The 17,166-nt window shown below is 38.4% G+C and overlaps 1 non-coding gene and 1 pseudogene across 1 annotated transcript; both read right to left on the reverse strand.

The window, feature by feature from the left end:
- Window positions 1–299: 299 nt before the first annotated feature.
- LOC113183606 (protein regulator of cytokinesis 1-like) lies at window positions 300–15,614 on the reverse strand (annotated as a pseudogene).
- On the reverse strand, window positions 10,412–10,517 carry LOC113186175 (U6 spliceosomal RNA). The gene has a single exon (XR_003301239.1). It is a non-coding gene; the product is annotated as a U6 spliceosomal RNA (small nuclear RNA).
- Window positions 15,615–17,166: the final 1,552 nt, after the last annotated feature.

Raw genomic sequence — 17,166 nt, forward strand, 5'->3', positions numbered from 1 at the left:
AAGAATCATGGAGTAGAGAAAGAAATTAGGTCCCAGATGCTAATATTTGTACTTACTTCTATAAACTAAGTTTTAAGGTATTTCTCGAGTCAAAAATAAAAGCAACTCTCTATGGACCCACTAAACCCATGACAGACTTTGATCTGTCATACTTGTTCATGTCTTTAAGTTAAGCCCATGGTAACAGACCCTGCCAGTGTTTTAAGTGCATCTAAACTGAAGAAAAACTAGAGACAATCCTGCATAATTAAGTCTAGTCTCTGCACAGGAAGCTACAGTGGCTGGCTGGTCAGGGCTTCTTAGGCCTGAATGTTGGTTGCATTGAGGAATAGAGAAGTAGCTTCAGATTTGGAAGCCTTTGAAAGTTCTCACACTCAAGATGCTGCCATTCAGCTCCAGGTTCTCTTTGTTGGCTCTGTGCCTACTGGCACAGGGTGTTTTCTTTCCAGAACAAGTGGAACTGACCACTGGCTTGCTGCCAGAAGGAGGAAGTCGAGACACAGGGCAGTGGTAGATTGTCCCTGCAAAGACAGGCCTATGTTCCTATTGGTTGTAGCACTGGACATGGTAGCAGTTTTCAGCTTCTGCACTTTGCCCGGCAGTGTTGGGAGGCAGTACTTGCTGCTTGCTGGGCATCAGGGAACACTGCCATAGAGCATCTCTGTCTCTATCTGCTTCTTGTTCTTTAGTTGTCTTTCCTGCTTGGCTCTCTTTTTCTCTAATAGATTCATCTCCCATAGTTGTGCCACATACTCCATGAATTTCTGTCCATTCACCACAAATGTTTTTGATTGCTCCTGTTCCCACATTTCAATCCGTGCCTTCAACTCTTCTTTCATGGTAGGGAGCTTTCTCTAGAGCTTGGCTTGTTGCTTTCCTTCTCTTAAAAGGTTTCCTTTCCGGTTTATAAATCGACTTGGATCTGAAGCTTTTCTCCCAAACTCTAAGAAAAGCCTCCAGCTCTCTTCCCACTTTCTGGAAACCTTCAAAGAGTTCTTTATGAACTTCAAAATAGTTTTTTTTTGTCTTTTTTTAAAATTTGTTTTAATTAGTTACACATGACAGTACAATGATCTTGACATATCATCCATTTGAATCAGATGGGATATAATTTCTCATTTTTCTGAGTGTACAGGTTGCAGAATTACATTGGTCATGCAGTCACATATATACCCACAGCAATAATAATGTCTATTTTATTCTGCTGTCCTTCCATTCCCCCATCCCCTCCCCTCCCCTCCCATCACTTCTCTCTACCCAATCTAATGTGACCTACTTCTTTTTTTCCCCTCCCATCTTTATACCTGTATTCTGTATAACGAAGGGGGTCTCCTTCCCTCTTCCATGCAATTCCCATTCTCCCTCCCTTTCCCTCTCACCTCTCTTCCCTATCTAAAGGTAATTTTTTTCTCATGCACTTCCTCCCTACCCCATTTTGAGTCACTCCCCTTATATCAGAGATGACATTTGGCATTTGTTTTTTGGGGATTGGCTAACTGCACTAAGCATAATCTGCTCTAATGCCATTCATTTCCCTGCAAATGCCATGACCTTGTTATTTTTTAGTGCTAAGTAATATTCCATTGTGTATAAATGCCACATTTATTTTTATCCATTCATCCATTGAAGGATATCTAGGTTGGCTCCACAGTCTAGCTATTGTGAATTGTGCTGCTATAAACATGGATGTGGCTGTGTCCCTGTAGTATGCTGTTTTTAGGTCTTTTGAGTGTAGTCTGAGAAGAGGAATAGCTGGGTCAAATGGTAGTTCCATTTCCAGTTTTCCAAGGAACATAATAGTTTCTTAACTGCACAATCTCAGCATCATGTAGTTAGAGCAGGTTTTCAGTGTAGTCCTCAGCATAGTAAGGGGCAAAAGCTCATCCCTGATCCTGGCTATAAAACCACTGGTCCCAATACTGAGCCAGCTCCACTTGAATTGCCTCAATCACTTTCTTCATGTTTTGCATTTTCTTCCAGCCAATCAGCTTCTAATTGCAGCGCTTTTCTGACATTGGCTTTTGATCCAGTCATAACCATTGCCACAGCTTTTCTCTCATCTTCAGGTATCTGCAACCTGTCCCAGAGTTCCCGGATTTGAGCACGCAGTCCCTCACACACGGTTTCATTTTGTGGTTTTTGTATTTCCGCTGCCGCAGCAAATTTTATAACATTGCAGTATTCTCCAAAGACAAACTAAAGGCATCTTCATCTTTACATACCATATCTCTTTCAAAGCTTGTGTCTGGTGTGTGATCTAATTCTTCCATACACAGTATGATCTGTCTATGTTGACAAACTCCTCATGCCCAAATACTTTTGTTTCCATCAATGTTGTCACATATTGTCTGACCTGGTTTAGCTCTTCTGAGCTGGGAAAGAGATGCTGTCAATGTCAATGTCATAGTGGGGCATGCAAAGAATTTCACACAATTTTTTTTTTTAGTTGTAGATGGACACAATACCTTTATTTTATTTTTATGTGGTGCTGAGGATCAAACCCAGTGCCCTATGCATGCTAGGTGAGCACTCTGCCACTGAGCTACTGCCCCAGCCCCACACAATTCTTGATCTTGTTCTTGAAGTGACTTCAGTTTCTGTTTTCTCTCCTTTTTCCTTTTTTTTTTTCATTTCAATTCTACCTGAGCATGCAAATCTTTTTCTAGTTGCAAGATAGTTGTTTCTCCTTCCTCCTGAAATGGCTCAATGTAACTCACCGCACAGGTGTTCAGATCTTTTGGGCAGATGGATATGTTTTTGATAAGCCTCTCCTCAGGCTCTCTTATTCAGCAATCATCATATCCAGGACACCCTTGATATGCTTCTTTACAACCTCGGTTTTTCATAACCACTGGTCCTCTGGAATCCCAACCTATTCCCATATTTTCCAAAGATGATTTAGGGCTTTCTGGAGACATACTATGGACTCCTCTGCCAGTACCTCACTTCTTCACTCCAAGCAGCCCCAGGGAATTGAGACCCCCTACATCCTCCATGAGGGTTCAAGGGCAGCAACCAGCCGCACACACTAGAGATCTTGCTCGGGGTAGCCACTCCAGGGTAGCACTTTGCAACAGCCATGATGTGCTACCTATAAATGAAAGTAGGTCCTGAAAGTAAAAAGGCTGAACATTTTTCCTCATCCAAGTAAGAGATAAGATGAAAATTAATGGCATGGATTTCCCAAGATAGCAGGCTGAAAATAAAGAGAGAGGTGATTCATTAAATTAGATTAAAAAAAATGGACTAGATGGGATCTGATGTTTGGTGAAATTGAAATGTCAAGGAATTGACATTGATGCATTCTGTGATGATCTTGTTGGTAACTAAATAACCAAGCAAAAAATTTTAATACTATATTTCTTAGACCAACTGAAATTAAGAATGTCTTCCTCAGTGGAGTTAAGATGGCCCAGGGCAAGAGGAGAGTTGGGGAAAACACTGTTAAGCTCTTCAAGGTTTCTCAGACTCTTTAGGTATTATTTCATTTGAGCATTGAGGAAATGAAAATGTGTTCTTAGATATATCCTACCACTCAAATTTTTATAGGCTTTCTTTCAAGATACCCACATTCCTAAATACTACAACTTTTTAATTGCTGTATGAGATATAATCTGGTTGCTGAAATACTATTGTGGAAATTCTCTCTTGTCTTCAGTTAAACAGATTGCTATTTAAATGTCTGCATCTCTCTAAGAGAACACAAACATCCTTAGAAATTAGAGAGATGATATAAATATAGTTACAGAAGCTAACTAATGACCAGAGTCAGGGGTTTTTGTTTGCTTGTTTGTACTGAGGATACACCCCAGAGATGCTCTACCTCTGAGCTATATCCCCTGTCCTTTTTATTTTACCTTTGAGACAGGTTCTCACTAAGTTGCTGAGGCTTGTTTCAAACTTGCCATCCCCTTGCCTCAGCTTCTTGGGTTGCTGGAATTACAGGTGTGCCCTGCTGCACCTGGCCAGAGGATTTCATTTATGTATAATTTTGAACATGCAAATTTGAAAATTAAAACAAATGGATGTGGGGGGAGGGGCGGTACTGAGGATTGAACCCAGGGGTGCTCTGACACTGAACCACATCCTCAGCTCTTTTTATTTTTTATTTTGAGACAGAAAGAAAAAATTGCCTAGGCTGCCCTGCAACTTGAATTCCTCCTGCCTCAGCTTCCCAAATTGTTGGGATTATAGGCAGGTGCCACTATGCAGAGCACAAATGGATACTTTCAAGGAAACTATAAGCTATAGAATGGAATCAAGAATCAGTAGAGAACCTGAATAGACCAGCCATTATCTAAGAAATCAGTTGGTCAAAGATCTCCTTAAAAATACACCAGACTGTGCCAGGTGCATTGGTGCAGGCTTATAATTCCAGCGGCTTGGGAGGCCAATGCAGGAGGATCATGAGTTCAGAGCCAACCTCAGCAAAAGCGAGGTGCTAAGCAACTCAGTGAGACCCTGTCTCTAAATAAAATGTGAAAGAGGGATGGAAATGTGGCTCAGTGGTCAGTGATTAAGCACCCCTGGGTTCAATCCTTAGTACAAAAAAAAAAAAAAAAAAGGCTGAAAAGACTTTGAGACTTCTACCAAACCATCAAAAAACAGACAAGTCATTTATTATAGAAACTATCCTAGATTAATGAAAAAAAGATAAAAACTCCCCATTTTATTCCGACACCTACATAATTCCAATAAACCAGAATGGAAAGTACTCCTCTATCCCTCCAGAAATATAAGCAACAAACCCCACTTATTAATGTAAAGAAAAAAATCCCAAATACATTATTAGCACAGAATCTAGCAGTGGATTAAGTGAATATTACATCATGAGCAAGAGAGTTTATTCTATAAATACAGGAGTGTTTCAACATTATGAAGTCTATTAATATAAATCACCATACTAAGGAAATAGAAAATAATCAACTTGTGTTGAAAAATGCACTTGACAAAATTAAATACCCGTTAGTAAAATATCCTTGAGAACTCAGAAGAGAGGAAAATCTTACTTACAGAGCATTTATCACTATTTCATAGCAAGCCTCATACCTAATAGTGAAGCAAGAAGTCCCTTAAAATCAAGAACAAGAATGCCTACTTCCATCATTACCATTATATTCAAAGTTTTGGTCACTACACTAAAACAGGAAAGGAGACATAAGGTACATGTAACTAGAAAAGTTGAGATTATTTCAGAGGGTTATAAACTAGTAAATACATAGAATTTCAGTGCTATGTTCAAATAAATCATCTAGATAGGAAAATAATGCCTTATTATCTATTTTTTTTAATGGGGTTTCACTATGTGGGCTGAGCTGGCCTTGAACTCCTGGGCTCAAGGATCCTGCCTCAGCCTCCTGAATTGCTGGCACTACAGGCACACACCACCACGCCTGGCAAGAAAGTTAATGTTTTAAAGATAAATATTCTCAGTCTATAAATTCCATGAAATCCTAGTGAAAATCTCTGAAGCACTTTTTAAAGAAATTTAACAAGTTGATTTTAAAAGTTTATGAAGGGCCCTAGAATATCACTTAGCACAGTGAAATGCTTACTTTAAGTGAGGCGTGTGAAAACTAACACCAACTAATGGAATAGGCTCTTCAAGCATTGCTTCTCACGCTTACAAAGAAAAAGATACTAGTTGAGAGAACAGCAGATATGAGTGCCTACTCTCTTTAATGTTCTCTCACACCTAGCTCTCTGCTTTTGTTCAATAGATTAGGTATGTCCTCTAAATTAAATGTGTTATACAATGTGACTGATTCACATTTTTATATATTCCTTCAAATACACAAGGTAGAATTTTGCAACTTTGCATGTACGTCACCTTGTATGACTCTCTTAGACCCCTAGCCCAGTATTCTTTAATATATGATTGCTTAGAATTAAAGCATGCAACAATTCATGGAAATTTGAACTAGTGCCTGTGATTAGATCGATTAGAAAATATAAAACAAAACAAAACAAAACAAAAAAACATTATGACAAAACACCACTGTTTTAAAACAGTATCGTTACCAAAATATTATAAAAATCCATAGCATATATTTTTATTTTTTAATACAGAGCTAACCCTCAGTATTAACCCTCAGTTGCTAAGGCTGGCCTTGAACTTACAATCTCCTGTCTCAGCCTCCCTAGTCACTGGTATTATAGGCATGAGACACTCTACCTGCCTAATTCATGTTTTTAAAATCAAATTTAGAAATATATTTTGTCTCACTGGCCAACAACTACCTCACGGTAATTGGCTTCCAAGTCTAGATTCTAGCACAATCATCTTTCCTCTGACCTCCAGACCATCCAGCTATCTAGAATAAGTTTTTTTTTTTTTTTTTTGGCAGTGCTAGGAATCAAACCCAGTTCATTGTGCCTGCTAGGCAAGCACTCTACCACTGAGTTACACCCCCAGCCCCTGAGAGGCTTTTTTCCAAATAGGGTTGTCAAGAGTAGGCCTCAACTGGGGTGAACTGAAGGAGGTTAAGGGTGCAAAGACTTGAATAAGTTAAGGGAATTAGTGTGTGACCACCTAGATGAAGACCGTTCCAGGCTGATGGAAAAGTCAGTGCAAAGGTTCAAGGCAGGAGCATCCTCTTATATGTTTGAGAAGAGCGAGAGCAGCTGGAAGTCAGTGAATGGAGGTGAGGGGAATGACAGGAAATGAGACTCAATCCCCAGTACTTCCAAATTCAAAACAATAACAGGGATGGAAATTTGAATCATGTGGGGCCATAATGACTATTAAAAGGACTTCGACTATCACAGGATGTTGAACAGAGATATTATGTGATCTTACTTATGTTTAAAGAGTACACTTGGACTGTTCTGTTGAAATTAGGCCCTAGTGGGGCAAAGGAAGACACAGGAGACCAATTAGTAGCCTGCTATACAGGTACAAGCTGGTATGTCTTGGTGTGCCATCCTCTCTCTTACCCAAGCTAGAAACCTCAGTGAGCTCCTTTAGTCATTCCTCTCTCTCACTCCCCCAAGCACTTCCCTAACTCTCCCCCAACCCACATCTGGATTCAATTCCCAAATACCACCACTGCCCTATACTCCACTACTGTAGTCTCTATTCAGTCTTATCTGGACCACTGAAATGGCCTAACTGGTCTGCCCCTCCTTCTAGCTTATCCCTCCTTCCAGTCTATCAGTAGGGGTATTCTTTTACCCCTATGTATTTATCCCTGAGATAAATACATAGAATTCATGGGGTCTCTGGGAGAAATGTATAGAATCCGTGGGGTATTTTCACTTACATATAAGTGAAATTTAGTATTTTTTTTACTATGAATATAAGCAACAAGCCATAGCATTAACAATGCTTATGACTATCACCAACAAAAATTACAGATATTTTCACCTCACATTACAGTTGATGTGTCTATTTTAAGACATCTCTTACACTCATTTCCACTTTGAAATTATAATAATATTAGACCTACCACTAGATTTTTTAAATGTGCTAATACCGGAGCCAATATCACGATTAAAAATATTCTGTTTCAATGTTATTGGATTTCTTTTATTTATATTTCCTTATATTTCCTATGTATTTTAATTTAAACATTTAAAAATTATATTCTGAGGAATTCATATGCTTTACCAGACTGCCAAAGGAGTTCAAGGCCAGAAACTTCTGTTCTAATCATATCATATCTTCTGATCTGATCTTGTTACTTTCATACTTTGAAGATTCTTAGGTGGCTTACCAGGATACAGGATAAAGCCTCAAATTGTTTTGGATTTTTTGTTTGTTTGTTCATTTGACTTGTTTGTTTACAGTACCAGAGAGAGAATCCAGGACCTTATGTATACTAGGTAAGTGCTCTACCCCTGAGTATAATCCCATCCCTTAATACAATGTTCTATTTTATGTTTGAATTGCATTAAAAAAAAATAAGAAACAGGGTCTGTCTGTGTTGCTCAGGCTGGCCTTGAACTTCTTGGGCTCAAGGAGTCTCCTTGCCTCCACCTCTTGTATAGCAGCCCCATGCCAAGCACAATGTGTGGTAAATCCCAAATAGTGCTGATAAGGTTCTCCAGATCTTCACTTGACTAACTTTCTGCTTTGCTACAAGTCATTCCCCCTTTCCCCCACCTCACATTCTGGCCATCTCAGATCCCTGCTGGTACTTGGCCATTTCATTCCTCTGGGTATTTGTTTCTCATGTTCCCCTTTTCTACAAACTCTACCCAACCAAGAAAAACTCCTGCTCCTTCTTCAAGATGTACCCTCTTACAATACTGCTTCCTCTCAGGCCAAATTAGTTTCATCTTTACTCCTCCAGCACAGGATATTTGGCTTTACACATCCCATGACAAGTCTTGGTTAACCTAATTGCCTTTCTTGCTCAATAGTAACACACCATGGGTGGGATCTGTTTTACACACCTTGGAATCCCTAGAGGATGTTGACAGATGCTTCCGTGGCAAATTGAATTGGACTAAATTATTACCATTTTAGATAATCTGAGAATATGACTCACTTCCTTAACTCATAAGAATACAATGAAATATACCTCACAATTTTTCCTCAGTCTTCTTTAGTTCAATAGGGTTTTATATATGCAAATTATGCAAATTAAAACCATAATAAGAAATCATTACTCTCACCCTCAAAGCGCTGTGTGTGTGTGTGTGTGTGTGTGTGTGTGTGTGTGTTCCCAGGAATCAAACTTAGGGCCTGAGGTAGGCTAGGCCAGCACTTTACCTTTTTACTTTTTATTTTGCCCAGGCTGGCCATGAATTTGCAATCCTCTTGCCTCAGTGTCCTCAATAGCTGGTATTGTAAATGTGTACTACCAAACCTGGCCAGAAAGATTAAGAATTTTTTTGCCAGGGGAGGGGCAAATATTTCAAATTTATTTTCCAACAGACACACAGCATCAGCAGGTTCTGCAGAGGTTTCTCCATAGATTACATATTTGCTAGGTATTGTGAGCTCAACAGTGAGAGCCACTGGTGTGTTCTCTGTAACAACATCTATGGCACAGTTAAACAGGTACTGTTACTGTGTTCACTTACAATTTCAGAAGGAAAGGCACAACTTGGCAAAAAACATTTTTTTTTTTTTTACTCTAAAGTCAAGTGCAATAACTAAGAGATAAAACTTTTGAGTAACAGTCTCGATCCACATTTCAATAAGGGCATCCACACAGCCAGAAAAAAATCCTCAGCCCCAACATTGGTGTTTATTTCTCCTTCCTCATTTAACCATTAGAGAAATAATTCATCATTTACTCTACATTATTACATGCATAAAAGGGAGTTTTTAAAAAAGGAATCACAAAGACAATGGCAGTGTCTAGCTGTTCCCATCAATATGAAAACTCTTAGGTTTAAAGCAGGGCCTGGGAATACTTTAGCAGTCATAAAATAGGGAAATACAGGCTATGGCTACAAAAATTAAAAAAAATAAATCATGTAAATAAATTAATGCTTTCACACCCAAGACTTCCCTGTTCTAATTGTGTTAGCCTTCATTTAGCTCAGGGAAAAATAAAAATTTTCATTATTACTTGGCATAAATTGCTTAGGGAAAATTTAAAAAAAAATAAGAATCTGCAATAGGAAGTACACCCTTCTATGAGTTTCTTCTCAAGAATGAAAATGCAGTTCTTCAATAGAGTAGACACTGGCAAATTACATCAAGTCACCTGAGAATCCCCAACAGGTGCTACCTCTTCTGGTGTTGGGGAAGATGAAGGCATCTGGACTCGTGGGGAGTGGTTGTTAGTCTTGGACCTTCAAATGGACTGTCTTTAAATAAGCAGCAACTTATTTACAATTTCAGAAGGAAAGGCACAACTTGGCAAAAACATTTTTTTTTATCCTAAAGTCTAAAATAAATCCAAGTGAGGGGATCTAAGGTTGGAGAAATTTTTCATTCTACAACCTTAGATTTTGTTTTTCTTTTTTCTTTTTTTAAAATACATTCAAAACAAAAACAAAAAAAAATGGGCATAAGGTTGGAAGGCATGTAAAACAGGTCCCTAAGTAGACCTTCAGACCTTGTCCATCTGCCCACATATGTGCTTATGGTTACCATGAAACAGAGAGTACCCTCACCCACCCAATTAGGCTAAGTAGTTGTCTTTTTCATAGGGTGCAATAAGTTCTGTTTCACCTTGAAAGAAGCAACAGTCATTGGAAACACTCTAGGTTGTACAAAGCTTCTATGTATGTTGATTGTTGTCACAAGTAACAAAGATACTTTGCAACACCCGCTTTGCTCCCAGATTAAAATAATAATAATAAAAAAGATTCTAGCTTGTTATGGTATGCTTTCTTTCAATCTTTCCTGTTATTGTTTTCATTTTTTTCCAAGTAGCATAGCAACAGTTGTGATGTAAGACTGTCCGAGGTTGCAATACAACAATAAACATCATTTGCATATCAGTAAGAAAAAAATATGAAATGCTTCATAAACTTGCATGTTGTCCTTGCACAAGGCCATCTGAATCTTTTCTGTATTGTTCCAATTTTAGCATATGTGCTGCTGAAGTGAGCACCTAAAAGGCTAAAATTTAAAAGATTGATAATATCAACTTTTTTCATGGATACAGAACTCTCATACATTAGTGGTGGGGCTCTCAAAATAATGTCTCTTTGGAAAAGCCCTTGTTAGTTTCTACCAGAGCTAAACACGTATTTGGTTTATAATCCAGCAAATCTATTCTTTATACCTAAGTGTAAAGAATAGATTTGCTGGATTATAAACCAAATACGTGTTTATATGGTTTATAAACCAAATACGTGTAATATATGGTTTTAATGGTTGTTTTCATAGTATCCCAAAGCTGAAACAACCCAAATGCTCATGAATAGACATATAAATAAATTGTGGTACACTTATCCAATGGAACACTACATCTCAATTTAAAAAGAATTAATAAGCCCGGCACACAACTGTAAATTCAACTACTCGAGAGGCTGAGGCAGAAGAATCTCAAGTTTGAGGCTAGCCTCAGCAAATTGGCAAGACTCTGTCTCAAAAAAAAGAGAGGGTGGAGAGTTGGGGGCTGGGGATGTAGTTTGGTGGTAGAACATCTGCCTAGCATTTGTGAGACCTTGGATTCACTCACTAATGAAAGAAAGAAGGAAAAAAAGAAAAGGAAGGAAGGAAAGAAGGAATAAAGAGGGAAGGAGGGAAGAAAGGAAGAATGGATCAGCTCCAGCAAGATGGAAAAATCTCGAAAATCCTATGTCGAATGAAAGAAGCCAGACACAAATGAGTTCTGATTCTATATATACAAAGGTTAAGACAAGCAAGACTTGAATGTTTATAGAAGTCAGAATAGTGATTAATCTTTCAGTGACTAAACTGAAAAGTATACAAGAGAACTTCATGAAGTACACAAAATGTTCTAACTAAATGGTGGTGGTTAACTGGATATGTATATATGCAAAAATTCAACCTGTATACTTAAGATTAGTACTGTTTATATACTTTACTGTTTGTATGTTATTACTCATTAAATAATAAAATAAATAATCTTTGATAAATCCACAAAAGTTGTAGTGATTTTGGAAACTCAAGCCATGGCAAAACTTTGGAAAATGGTTTTAATGTGGTCCAAAACAAATTGCCATTTGACCCAATGGAACAAATAAAAAAGTTATTTTTGGATGAGTAAAAGGAGAATAAAAATAGAATTATTTTGAAAATAAAAACATTTTACATAAATGTTCACTGTTAGCAAGCCTGCCTTGGCCTTGGACAAATAAAAAATCTTAGTTAACCAAGGTGCACAAACCCATAGTTCCAGCAACTTGGGAGGCTGAGGCAGGAGGGTTGCAAGTTTGAGACCAGTTTGGGAAATTTAGTGAAACCTTATCTCAAAATAAAAAATAAAAAGTCCTGGGGGTGTTGTTCAGTGGTAGAGAGCCCTGGATTTGATCCTCACTGCTTGGGAAAACAAAGAAAAAGCCTGGGTTAAGCCAATACCTCAGAAATCATAAAGCATCATGACAATGCAGCCTTTTAACCACAAGGACATTTTTACTATCCACTTTCTCCTTTCTTTTCCTTATCCGTGCCTTCATATTAGTAGCACTTGGGACTTAAGAACATTTTTATTTTTGTTTCAGAGAGGCAGGAGACGGAAAATGCCTTTGAATGAGATCATTTAGCTAGGGAGAAAGAGACTTGGGCCTCCATGTTCCAATACCCCACCCCCCCCATGTCAAATGTATCCAATTACCATTTAGTCTAATTCCTTTAGTTCTATTTTGTGACAGCCACTGTCTTTTAAGACACTCACTGTGGCTCTAATGCAGCCTTCTTTTTGTCTCAGAAGATCTCTCCACACTACCACCACAACTTGACTGAAATACAGTGATTTGCCTCCCCCAAATTAGATCTGATCATGCCATTCCATTTGAGTGATTCCCTTTGTCTCAATAAAATTTGAACTCTACAATGGTAAACTCTGTGATGTTATATGCACATATATCACCCTCTCCCAGCAAGCATCTTGTGTAGGTCTTGAGACTGTGAGACCAAGTGGGAATGTATCCAGTAGCTTGGAGAGGATCATAATTCCCCAGAATTCTAGGGGTGTCTCTGTTGCCCCTAACTGTAGTATTTGGATTTAGTGTTTGTGGGAATCTGAAGGATACTGGTGACATCAGTAGCAATTGAATTGCCAAGTCTGCAGTGAGATGTCCTAATCTGAAGGAAATAAAACTCAACATGTGGCATCACAGGTATGGTTAATGCTCAGAATATGTATGGCATGCCATCAAGTACTTTACTCTCAGTGTATAAATCCACTTGAGGTGTGTGTGTGTGTGTGTCTATCTATGGTGTAACCTGGGATCAAACCCAGGGAAATGCTCTACCATTATGCTGCACCCCCAGCCCTCATGTAAAAACCTTTAAAACATTTTTTTTGTTGTTGTTGCAGATGGACACAATACCTTTATTTTATTTATTTATTTTTATGTGGTGCTGAGGATCAAACCCAGTGCCTCATATGTGCTAGGCAAGTGCTCCACCACTGAGCTACAGCCCCAGCCCTGTATAAATCATTTGAATCTAAGGTTTCTATTTTTTTTTTCAGTGTTGGGGATGAAACATGGGCCTTATGCATTCTAAACAAGGGATCTACCACCCTAAAGTTTAGATTCCTGACATGGAATTCACAGAACCATCAATGGAGGAGTTCTCCTACCAGTTTTCCAGGAACTCCCTTAGTATCTTCTTGGTGGGACTTTGCTTGCCCAAATAAAACTTGCTTAGAACCAAATTAAGTAATAAAGCCCTCAGAAGGAAGAGAGAAGCAGGAATTATAGGAATTACTGTCAGGGTGTGAAGTGCCCAAATCCAAATATTGCCTACCCATCTCTAGGTCTATAATCCTGTAAAATATAACCCATAGGGCAGGAATTCAAAACTAGAATCTTAAGGATTGGCTTCAAGGAGTTAATGCCTTCCCCTCCAACCTTTAGAAAAATTGTGTAAAGTTCCCATATTGACGGAAAGTGAATCCATAGCTTTCAGATAGATGTTCAAAGAGATCCAAGACATCTTCATAAAACAAAACAAAACAAAAGCCTTATTGTGACTAGGCTTATTATTCATACCTAGAAGCAAATTGTCCTTCATAAAGCACACTCAAGGAAGTGATATTAAGCAACTTGAATGCTGTGGAGCAAGATGCTTATGATTCCTGAACACAATTAAAGATAATTAGGATGTAAAAATTATGATTATTTTGGTGCTGGGGATTGAACCCAGGGCCTTGTGCCTCCTAAGCATGATTTCTAGCACTGAACTACACCTCCAGCTACTATTGTTTTCAAACTGCTGCTTTTATTTATTGGAAAGTAAAACAGACTTCCTGGTTTTACCTTTCGCATGAAAGTAATCTCTGGTTCAGTTTTCAAATATATTTCCTCAAACATATTTGTTTAACAAAAGAAGACTTTACCAAATGGAAAGATATTCCTTGCTCTTGTTTAGAATCTTCAAAGATCAAAATGTCAGTTCTCCCTAAGGTGATTTATGTATTTAACATGATCCCTATAGAAATAATAACAAACTTTTTTTTTCCCTGGAGCTGGACAGATTAATATAAAATTCAGGTAGAGAAATAAACACATGAGAACAGGTATAAAACCTCAAAAGCAAGACCAACGTGGGGAAGAGGAGAGGGTATTTAAAATAAGGTGGTACTAGCATGTGAATTAGACCAACTAATAGAATAAAATGGAAAAAGTATATCTAGAAATATAGTAAATGAGAAAGGTGAATTCTCAAATAAATAAACAAAACAAAATAAAAAGGACTTTTAAGCTCTCAGTACAATTGGATAGCCATTAAGAAAAATAAGATCTTCATACCACACACAATCAACCTTTATGGATCAAAAATCTAAATGTAAAAAGTGAATGAATATTAATATAGAATAAAATTGTTTAACTTCTCTATGATGTAGGTATTGGGAAAATATTTCTAACTATGATTAAGACATGATCAAGATATGATAAATTAAGATATGATCAAGAAGAGATTAGGCATCGACTACACAGATATTTTAAAATGCATATAAAAACACCTTAAGTGAAATTAATATACAAATGACAAATTGAGAGAATATTTATAACATTAAGATAAAGGTTTAATATCTCAAATACATAAAGAACTTCAAAATTAAAGATCAAAAATTTTACAGAAAAATAGGCAAAAGACATTAAGGGACAATTGTTGAGAGCCACAGCCGAAGGGGCCCCAGCAAACTTCCAGCTGCCAGCGCCCTTTCAGACTGCCAGCTGATGATTGGCTCACAGCGGCCCCAGCAACATCTAGCTCATTGGCTCCTCTGTGGTGATGCTCATTGGGGGACTTCTTTGACTCCGCCCATGTGACCCAGCCAATCGGCCTCAAGAGCAGGAGGATTGTGGGAGGTGGTGAGGCTTGTGGTTGAGGGAGAGGCTTGTGGGAAGCCGGTGGTGGCAGTTGGGCTCTGAGGGTTTTTCCTGAGGAGCATTTGGTTTGGCCTGTGTGGTTCTAAAAATAAAGTTCATTTCTTTTGACAAGTGGCTCCTGAATTGTGCCCAGCCAGACTGCGGCATTTTCAATAGGCTGCAGTGCAACTGGTTCTTTGGTAAGTTTATCAAAAAATGAAGGACATCTGATATAGGTAGACTTTAAGTCCCATGGAAACAAAACTGAGTCTGGTGCTTCTAAAGAATTCCACCGCTTATTTCCTATATCTATCTTCTCTTTTAGTGCTTTAAACATGGATAATATAACATGTTCTTCCTCCACCTGATGAACTTCTTCTCGACTAGGCCAGATGTCATGTAGATAAATGTTCTTGCCAGTAGGGTCGGTACCTAAAGGCTCTGTTTGGAAATCTGTATTCACTGTGCCAGCTATGGCATAAGCCACCACCAAGGGTGGAGAGGCAAGATAATTGGCATGAACACAATCACAGAGTCGACCTTCAAAATTTTTGTTTCCAGATAAAACAAAATACAGCTGAAAAACAAAATGATACCATCTCTATTCATTATGAAGGAAGTGAATATAAGCTGTCTCATGGATCCGTGGTTATTGCTGCAGTAATCAGTTGTACCAATAATTGCAATCCATCTGTCATGCTTGTTGCAGGTCTTTTGGCTAAAAAGGCTGTTGAAGCTGGTCTCTATGTTAAACCTTATATTAGAACAAGTTTATCTCCAGGCAATGGGATGGTTACACATTACCTCAGTTCAAGTGGAGTATTACCATATCTTAGTAAGCTTGGATTTGAAATAGTTGGCTATGGTTGTTCAACATGTGTGGGAAATACAGCACCATTATCAGAAGTGGTTTTAAATGCAGTAAAACAGGGAGATTTGGTTACCTGTGGAGTTTTATCTGGAAACAAAAATTTTGAAGGTCGACTCTGTGATTGTGTTCATGCCAATTATCTTGCCTCTCCACCCTTGGTGGTGGCTTATGCCATAGCTGGCACAGTGAATACAGATTTCCAAACAGAGCCTTTAGGTACCGACCCTACTGGCAAGAACATTTATCTACATGACATCTGGCCTAGTCGAGAAGAAGTTCATCAGGTGGAGGAAGAACATGTTATATTATCCATGTTTAAAGCACTAAAAGAGAAGATAGATATAGGAAATAAGCGGTGGAATTCTTTAGAAGCACCAGACTCAGTTTTGTTTCCATGGGACTTAAAGTCTACCTATATCAGATGTCCTTCATTTTTTGATAAACTTACCAAAGAACCAGTTGCACTGCAGCCTATTGAAAATGCCGCAGTCTGGCTGGGCACAATTCAGGAGCCACTTGTCAAAAGAAATGAACTTTATTTTTAGAACCACACAGGCCAAACCAAACGTTCCTCAGGAAAAACCCTCAGAGCCCAACTGCCACCACCGGCTTCCCACAAGCCTCTCCCTCAACCACAAGCCTCACCACCTCCCACAATCCTCCTGCTCTTGAGGCCGATTGGCTGGGTCATGTGGGCGGAGTCAAAGAAGTCCCCCAATGAGCATCACCACAGAGGAGCCAATGAGCTAGATGTTGCTGGGGCCGCTGTGAGCCAATCATCAGCTGGCAGTCTGAAAGGGCGCTGGCAGCTGGAAGTTTGCTGGGGCCCCTTCGGCTATGGCTCTCAACAGACAATCACACACACACAAAAGTGACATTTGAGGACTGGGGATGTAACTCAATTGTAGAGCACTTGCCTAGTGATGTGCAAGGCCCTGAGTTCAATCTCCAGCACTGAAAACAAAAAAAGAAAGAAAGAAAGAAGAAGAAAAATGGCATTTGAAAGATGCTCAGTTTCACTTATAATAAGCTATTCTTCTTATAGGTATTTGCCCAAAGGTTAAAAAAAAAGGTATGTTCAAAGACTTATATGCAAATGTTTATACTAACTTTATTTTTAGTATTCCCAAACTAGGAAGAGCCTAACTGTTCATATATATTCACATAATGGAATACTATTCAGTAATAAAAAATAATGGATAAATTTCAAAATATCACTATACTAAAAGAAGCCAGACAAAAGAGTACACATCATATGATTTTGTTTTTATACAAGTCTATAAAGTGAAACTTTATCTATAATGACAAAAAGCAGATCACACTTGGTTAAGAGGAATAAATTCTAATCTTCTATAGCATAGTAGGATAACTATGATTGA

Source organism: Urocitellus parryii, chromosome 6 (assembly GCF_045843805.1).
Source record: "Urocitellus parryii isolate mUroPar1 chromosome 6, mUroPar1.hap1, whole genome shotgun sequence".
In the NCBI taxonomy this organism is placed as follows: Eukaryota; Metazoa; Chordata; class Mammalia; order Rodentia; family Sciuridae; genus Urocitellus; species Urocitellus parryii.